We start from the raw sequence: 9,107 nt of genomic DNA, 5'->3' as shown, positions 1-9,107 counted from the left end.
TTATAAGAAATTGAAGCACCAGAAATGAAACCACTAAAAATTAATTATATTTATTTTCATATTTATTTTTCATGAATTTGTATTCTACCATTCTATAACTCCAACTCTACATTGGGGTTGGGTGGAGGGAAATAAATTTTGGTGAATTTATATCAATACATTCGCTACTCGGTAGATGGAAATACTCCAAAACTGAAAAATAAGAAAAAATAATTCAAATTTTCCCACTTATCTATCGATAAAATTATGGATCGTACATGATTATATCAAATATATATAAGAACAATAATTTAAAATGGATAATTATATTACACAATAGCTTTCCGTACATTCTAATTACACTTAAGTTCATCAATTTTTATCACTCACTATATATCCAACTTTTTTTAATTGTATTCTTATAATCAATCTTACATTAATTAAAAGCAATGATTTTCATCCAAAAAGTCCATTGAAAGGGAATTAAACGGCTTATTTGTCCATTATTTTTAAGAAATAATAAATACACAAATACAATAATTTTTTTTCTCATTTAAAAGGACACGAACAAGATTTTTGAAATAGAAAATAACCATTAAGAATGAGGTGTGTAAATTAATGAAAAATTGAATATAAGAACTGGAAGAAAAAAAGTTAGGAATATAAATACTATAATAAACAAAGATTAAGATTCTTAAGGACAATTAACACGTGGCAAAAATTGTATTCACAGTACTAAATCTTTCACTTTTATGCAGACTTGATCCAAACCTTTAATTTGTACCACCCATGGTATCAAACCTTTCAAAAACTCACATTCGAAGTCCAATTTAATAGAAACCATTACTTTCTCTATTAGTTGACCAAAAGTCAATGATTTGACCAAATTTTGACTAATTTTAGAAGGTTAAAATGATAAATTTATATTTTCTATAATAAATAAAAAAAAAAAACCCAAAAAAAAAAAAAAAAACAAACAAACAAAACAAAAACTACGTCTTCTTCACTCACCACACGCATACCCACCAAGAGGAATTATTGGAAGATATCCAGCCATCTTTCCAAAATAGCCTTTGACCAACTTAAAAACAAAAAAACAAAACAAAACAAAAATGTTTATAAACTTGAAAAGCAATGAAAATACACTTTTACCCTTACTTCAGTTACTTGTGAAGAGAGAAAAGAATTAAAGTTACTGTAGCAACACCAAACAACGACCCAAGCACAAACCAAGAAGCCAAAAAATCGACAACCCAAATCGCCATTTCTCTGACTTTGAAGAAGGTAAGCTTTGATATTGGAAATAAAGCATTTTTCTATGTATATTTGTTGAGAAATCTTTGTATGATTGTAGAATTTGTAATTTGCACAAGTATTCATATGTTGGGGCAAAAAAATGGCGGAGACGATGATCTCCACCAATTTTCAACCCGACGAGGTGGAAGACGGCCTAGCCTTTGGGCTATCTGGATTTGGATTTCCAGACGGCCCAATTGTTTGGATTTTTTTTTATAATTAGTTTTTAATTACTTATTTGATTGTTTTATTATTTATTTTAATTACTTATTTAATATTTAATTATTTAGTTTAATTACTTATTTAATTGTAAGCAATAAACAATTAAATAACTAAAATTAATTAATTAATACAATGAATTAAAAACTAAGCAAATAATATACATAAACAATTAAAATAAGTAATTAAAATAAATAGTATACATAGACAATTAAAAGAATTATTTAAATGTTAAAATAAACAATTAAATTAAATATTAATAAAATAATTAAATTAAGCAATTAAAATAAATAATTAAATATTAAATAAATAGTATACATAAACAATTAAAAGAATTATTTAAATGTTAAAATATATAATTGAATTAAGCAATTAAAATTAGTAATTAAAGTAAATAATTTAATATTAAACAGATAATATACATAAACAATTAAAATAATTAATGAAATGTTTAAATCAAAAATTAAATTAATTATTAATAAAATAATTAAATTAAGCAATTAAAATAAATAATATGCATAAACAACTAAAATTATTGTTGAAATGTTAAAATAAACAATTAAATAAAGTATTAATAAATTAATTAATTAAAATTAGAAATTAAAATAAATAATTAAATAAATAATATGTATAAACAATTAAAATAATTATTTAAATGTTAAGTATTAATAAAATAATTAAATTAAGCAATTAAAATTAGTAATTAAAATAAATAATAAAATATTAAATAAATAATGTGCATAAACAATTATAATAATTAATGAAATGCTAAAATAAAAAATTAAATTAAGTATTAATAAATAATTAAATTAAGCAATTAAAATAAGTAGTTAAAATAAATAATATACATAAACAATGGTTCAAATCTCTTAAATCCGATAAGTATTTTATGATTTTGCTAAAGTATATATGAGCATCATTTTAGTTTTTATAACATTTCACTTTTTTTCATTTTTCAGAGATAGCTATAAGATAGTGGGGAGAAGGCAATTTCAAACGTTAAAAAGTGGTTCAAAGATATATTGACGACCTCAGCTTGGCTCGTCAATAATGTAAGTTTTTATTCATTATGTTTACGAAAGTTGTTTGTTTATTTATTATGATATATTGATAAATTATCTTTTTTGTTGGTGTTTTTGTTTCAACATATCGATTAGGCCATGGAATTGTTACGCGATCGGACTCGAAGACACCCGAAATCTTTTGACATTCTTGGTCAAGTTATCCTGAGCTTCGGGTTTGCACATGCCGTTAATATTGAGCATAGCACACTCCTACTCAAGGGAAAATGGATCTGTGGTGCTTGAATACACATTGGAGTGAGTGATTGGACTGGAGCCGACATGCAGAAAGCCATGGACAGATTGTACACATGTATTTTCCAATTATCGAGAACTCACACTATTTTTTAGTGGAGATTGTATTTACTGATTCCACTATATATGTGTACGACTCCGATCATAGCTGTCTGACACAAAATCAATCGGAGCAAAACTAGAGCCAATGGCTGTGATCATTCTCATGATAGCTAGACATGCGATGATTCAAGTAAATGATAAATTAGCCATTATGCGGAACATAACGATAGTGAGACAAGGATTATCATAATGATTTACTACTTTTTAATTTCAAGACTTAGTTTTCAGCTATATGCTATCAAACTAATATATTATTCTTTACTTACAAGGATGAATGTGTCATATTCGCAATAAAGTACATAGAGTGTTTGAATATTGGTAGCAATATTGAAACCATAAACCAATCTTGAATAGATATGTCGAAATTTAAGTTAGCTTGCAACTTGTATGGATATAACTGTGATCCTTAGTACATTGTATATTATTTTATTAAAAATGTAAATATTGTTTATTTCATTATGACTCGTGTTGTAATGTAATAATCGTATGTGTAATTTGAAAACCCAAACGTAGCTAACCAAGAGGGGAGTGAATTGATTATATAAACTTTTTCGAAAATTTATTCTAGATTTAAACCAATACAAAAGTAAATGAATCAAATAGCCACAAACACGATGACAAGCAAAGAACAATATAAGGATTTGAGTAATAAACAAATGTAAAAACTATAAGTAAAAGGGAATAGAAGTCAAACGATATATTGTGGAGGTTCAATCCAATGTAATGATCTACGTCCCCAGTTACCAAGATTTCCAACACGAGTAAGGCAATTTTTACTATATTGATTTACTTATGGTGCAATCCAACCTTCTACAAAGCTTTTGGTGACTTACAAACAAGGAGCACCGATTCTTTACAATGTTGAGTTTTCCGGGACCTCAACATGATCTACACTATTGAGCTTTACGGGACTTCAATATGACCCACATGGTGACCTACAACAAGGAGCACCAATCCTTACACAATGTTGAGCTCTTTGAGACTTCAACACGACCACACTTTATCAAAGTGATTTTACAATCAAATTCTCTCTTAATAAATAATACAAACAAATTAAGTACTAAGAGAGACTAACACTTCAATGAATAGTAACAAATGATAGCTCAAGTGTTAGATGAAAAACTTTGATAAAAATGACAATTGAAAATTAAGTTCAACCAATCAAAGTATTTCGATGAGAAGATGAAGAAAAATTAAATGCAATGTAAATCAAATAATCTTCTCAAGAAATATCTCTCTTTTAATGAATGATTATAATAAATCAAGTACTAAGAGAGAAATGAGAAATTTTGATGAATATGATAATTTTACAAATTTGATTCAATCAATCAAAGTTTTCAATATGAAGAAGTTGAAAATTTTATACAATATAAGTGCAAAGAACTTCTTCGAGAATATATCTCTCTTTGAAAACTGATATAAATAAGTTGAGCACAAAGAGATATGAAAAACTTTGATGAAGAAAATTATTCAAGAAATTTGATTCAACAATCAAAGTTTTTCAATATGAAAAAGTAGAAAGATTTATGCAATGTAAGTGCAAATACCTTCTTCAAGAATATACCACTCTTTTAAGAATGATATAAATAAGGTAAACACGAAGAAATATGGAAAACTTTGATGAAAATGATGATTAATGAGTTTAAATCAATCAAAGTTTTTTCTATGATGAAACAAATGAAATGAATGCAAATGAAGGCTCAAAGAATTCTTAAAACAAAAATATGTCACTTTGATTCACTTGGAAATCTTGTGAAGAATGGAAAGAGTGTGGATATTTATAGAGTTCAAAAATGAGAAAAAAATCCGTATTTGCGGAAGACTAGTCCAGTCAACCGCCTCTCGTCTGGAAGATCAATATAGTCATTTGTACAACAAAAATCAGAAGTCAGAACGGTCAAATTGTGGACCGTTGGAGGGTGTTCGGCCGACCTCCTCCTATGTCCGGTCGACCGGTCCGATTGACCGCCTCTCTGGGCGGTGACAGCCTCTCTGGGCGGTTGACCGCCCCGGCAGCGCGGTGTTTTTACATTTTGACTCCGTTTGTTCCGATATGAAAGTTTTAAAGTGCATGGACCTTTGAAAAATATTTTTAACTATTTTTTCATGATAAAAATGTTTTTTAAAGTCCAAATATCACTTTTAAAAGTCATTTTTATATTTGATCAAAACGTTGCATTGGAATGACTTTTAGTGCACAAAAATTATTTTTGATGCATAGAAGGATTTTGAGCTTAACTATTCTTTGCCAAATATCAAAGTGTTAGTACCTTTACATTTTGCATAAGAAATCAAGTCTTAGATCTTCCTCCGAAGTTTCTTCCATGTTTGGCTCTTGAACTTTTGATCTTTATCTTTCTTGTCATTGATCTTCAATGCTTGACTTTTCTTGACGTTTATCTTTTAAACTCTCGTCTCAAATGATTTGACTTGAATGCATGAATAACTTCCAATTTGATCTTCATTTCAAGTCCAATATATGTTGCTTGATAGATTTTAACATCGAACTATCATCACTCAAAATAAATTGTTAGAAACAATATCAATCTTATTTGTTATGATCAAAATATTGAGAATGAAGTTAACCATAGGTCAACATAATTCATAATACTAAAATTAAAACTACAATATAAATTTAAAATAGAACGTCCAATGCAATAACTTTTACAAAATAATAAATATTACATAACAGATAGAATGTGAAAATAGCAAATAAATTTTAAATTTTATTACACATCCGTTGAATTGTTATGTAATGGAATCTGATTTGTGCAAAATTGCAAGTATGCCCCGTCACACCGTACCTGCCGTACTTACGAGGTTGGGAAAATTCTCCAATAGATGATATTCTAAATGTACGTCTATGTCCAAGAGTACGTGGTCTAACTTTAGGTGGCAACACATTATTAAGTGGAAGAATGTGGTCAAAAACTTCCTACTCGGCTTCATTTGGTATAGAAAAATATTATTTCGACATACGATCCTCTTCAATAATCAGCCTGTAATAATAACTGTATAAGGCGTGTGCAAAAAATTCTCTATGCATAGTCATTGCCACTGTATGCGTAGATAGAAAACTTTCCAAATAAAACTGTCTACACGTGCACGTGTTATCATTTCAGTCCACGATATATCCAATATTACATCTACATCTCACGAAAAAGCGAAACTGGACTAGTGGTTCCACATGTACTTTTCTCGTCATCTCCAGAGTCTTAAAGAGTTTATCTTCCTGAGTCGTGGTTAACACACTTGTACAACTCTATGATTCCTCACTTTGATCATGAAATCACTTTTGTAACTTGTTACAAATGTGCTAAATCATTGCGAGAATTGGTAACTCTCGATCCCTCTTGAATAATGCATTGAGAGATTCCGCATTGTTTGACATCCCAAAAAATGTGATCGTGCCCAATGTTCGATTCCATCTCTGTTAGATGTTGTATCGACTTCCTGAAAAACGTGTTATCATACAGCATATGATTTACTTTCTATTTTGACCGTGAACTTATCAAACTCTTTAAAACTGTAAGCCTTTGTAGCTTTCCTAAACAATACAATGACGTCACTTCTCCGATACTTAGTCTTCAGGTTGCCCTATACATACAATAACTGTAATGTGCTTCGAGAAAGACTTTAGCGATGCCATTTATTATTGACTTTCCCCAATCAGTTACGAATACAAAATTCTCGACGTCCCCAATCACTTTCCTCAACTTCATGAAAAATCAACGCATAGCTAGATCATTCTCTCCGTCGACTATGTCGAATGCAAGAGGGTAATTTTGGATATTGACATCTCGACATATTGCAATAATCAACTTGATATCATATCAAGTCTTAAAGGTTATATCAACAACTAGAATTAGGGGTCGCATCAAGTTTCAAAATTTTCGAATGTATTGTCCAAGGGTTATGAAAAAATACTTGAAGCGATTCTCACCATCAGTTTCAATAAAAAATGTCAATCCAGGATTAGTTTTCCTCATGTTATAGCAATACTTACCCAATTGAGTATAACTATTCTCGACTGAAACCATTAAGTCCTCCAATGCGCATTCCTTGACCTTTCAGGCTTTCTAATAGATCATGACCACCCCATACTCTCGACGAATGTCGTTAATAATGTCAGAAAATCTATAGGTCGTTCGTGAGTCCTGAAATTTATGCGTTATTTGTCGACCAATGAACCATGATTTGGCCTACCTGTGATCATTTCGACAAATAACAACTTCGCAGGTATATTCCCTGTGCATACTTACAAATTACAAAGAACTCTTTCATGTTCATCTTCATTGCTCGCAAGCACTGATGGAAACTGTTGTCAACGCAGATAATTGTGTATGTCGACTTGTTTGATTTTTTAACTTTAAACTCGAAGTTGTGTCAAAACAATCCAACTAACAACTTTTTGCAAATCTTTCTTTATTTCAAATAGTTGCTCGATATACAATTCTTCATTATCGGGAACTACACGCAAATAATTAGAGGACCGTGTACTCGTTCCAACTTGTGAGCTCCCCCAACTCATGTCTCTAACGGGATAATGCAATCAAATCCTTATTTGTAAATTCATTTTTCATTTTCATTGTCTCTATCGCTCGAGGAAATTGTGCGTAATAGTGAGGTCATAGTAAGGAACAACTGTCTTAGGAATATTCATATCATCCTCACGAACTATCTCCACTATGTTCCAAAAATCATTCACATTACGATCTCTTCCATCGGAATCTACATGTTCACTCTCGGGGTTATTTTTATCTACTAAAGTTACACGAATAGAAATCGTACGATTCAGGTTCAATTTAATTAAAAACTTCATTTCAACTTCAGAACTAACCGTTATAGGCGGAATTGAAATAAACGCATGCTCGCTAAATAGAAACCCCAATTCGATGTCGTACTTGAGGGATCGATGCCAAGCATATTCTGTAATTCATGGTACATTTCTGCATATTATATACTCGATCTTATCACAATTATAGTAGCACCACGTTTTAGCTCATCCCCTTCCATACCCAACATTTATTTTCATTCATTTCAAATTTACCAAAGTAGCAAACTGGAACTGTAGCGGATCCCATATCTGCATAAGGAAAACATAATTTGTTACAAAATTATGATTTTGGGAAAAAAACATTTTGGGCCCACTGACAAGGCTGACTATTTTCCAGTCGGCTGGATGGATGGTGGTGGCCAGGAAGTTGGATAGGTTTTGGGTTCTACCTACAATTTTTGCTTGTCTACACCTCTACCAAATCTTAATCATATCCCACCGCCACATTGAAACAATCCCACTACCATCTCTACTAGATCCTACACATCAGTACCCATCCACAACGGAAGAGATCAAAACACGTCGCCATAGCTACAGCAAAAGCAAAAGCCTACTAACACCACCACCACCATCATCACAGCAATAACCCACTAACACCACTACCTATTGAAGAAGAAGAGGAGAAGGATTCGTCGGATCCAGACCCAACAACTTTATCACATTAAGCAAGTCTAGATTGAGTTAAAATGAATTTACAAACACCAAATTCATAGCCCAATGTCTAGTGTTTCTTTTATACTCAATTCATTTACCTATACAAATTGAGAGTGAGATATATATTGTGGGTTAATGATTTTGATTGAAGGAGCGGTGGCTTAAATGATCCAAATGGAGTTGTGGTCAAAGGATCGGTGGTCGACGTAAGGTGGCGGTGTCGCCAGCAATAACCTTTGGTAGTTTTGGGGAAAAGTGAATGGTGTGTTTGATTTTTGTTTTTTATTTAATTATTAATGTATTATAATTGCCTTTTTTTGGTTGAAAAATGTATAGTTATCATTTTATCATTTTAAAATTAGTCAAAATTATGATCAATATCAATTCTCTGGTCAACTAACTATTCTTGTTAATTTGAATTGTGAATGCGAGTTTTTTAAAGGTTTGTTACTGTGGGTGACACAATTAAAGGTTTTGGTCAAATCTGCATAAAAGTAAAATGTTTTGTACCATAACTACAATTTTTCCTTAAAATGTGACATAACTTATAAATGTGACATATTGTCCCAGTTTGAGTTTGTTAAAAATCAAATATTTAGTAGATTTTGATCAAATTTAATATATATGATTGAAAAGTTGTTAAAAGTTGTGAGTTCTATGTGATATATGATGATTTATTTTAACTGTGAATTTTGATATAAATT

Source organism: Olea europaea, chromosome 10 (assembly GCF_002742605.1).
Source record: "Olea europaea var. sylvestris chromosome 10, O_europaea_v1, whole genome shotgun sequence".
Classification (NCBI taxonomy): domain Eukaryota; kingdom Viridiplantae; phylum Streptophyta; class Magnoliopsida; order Lamiales; family Oleaceae; genus Olea; species Olea europaea.
The sequence above is the reverse complement of the archived record's forward strand: the minus strand, read 5'-3'. Positions refer to the sequence as shown.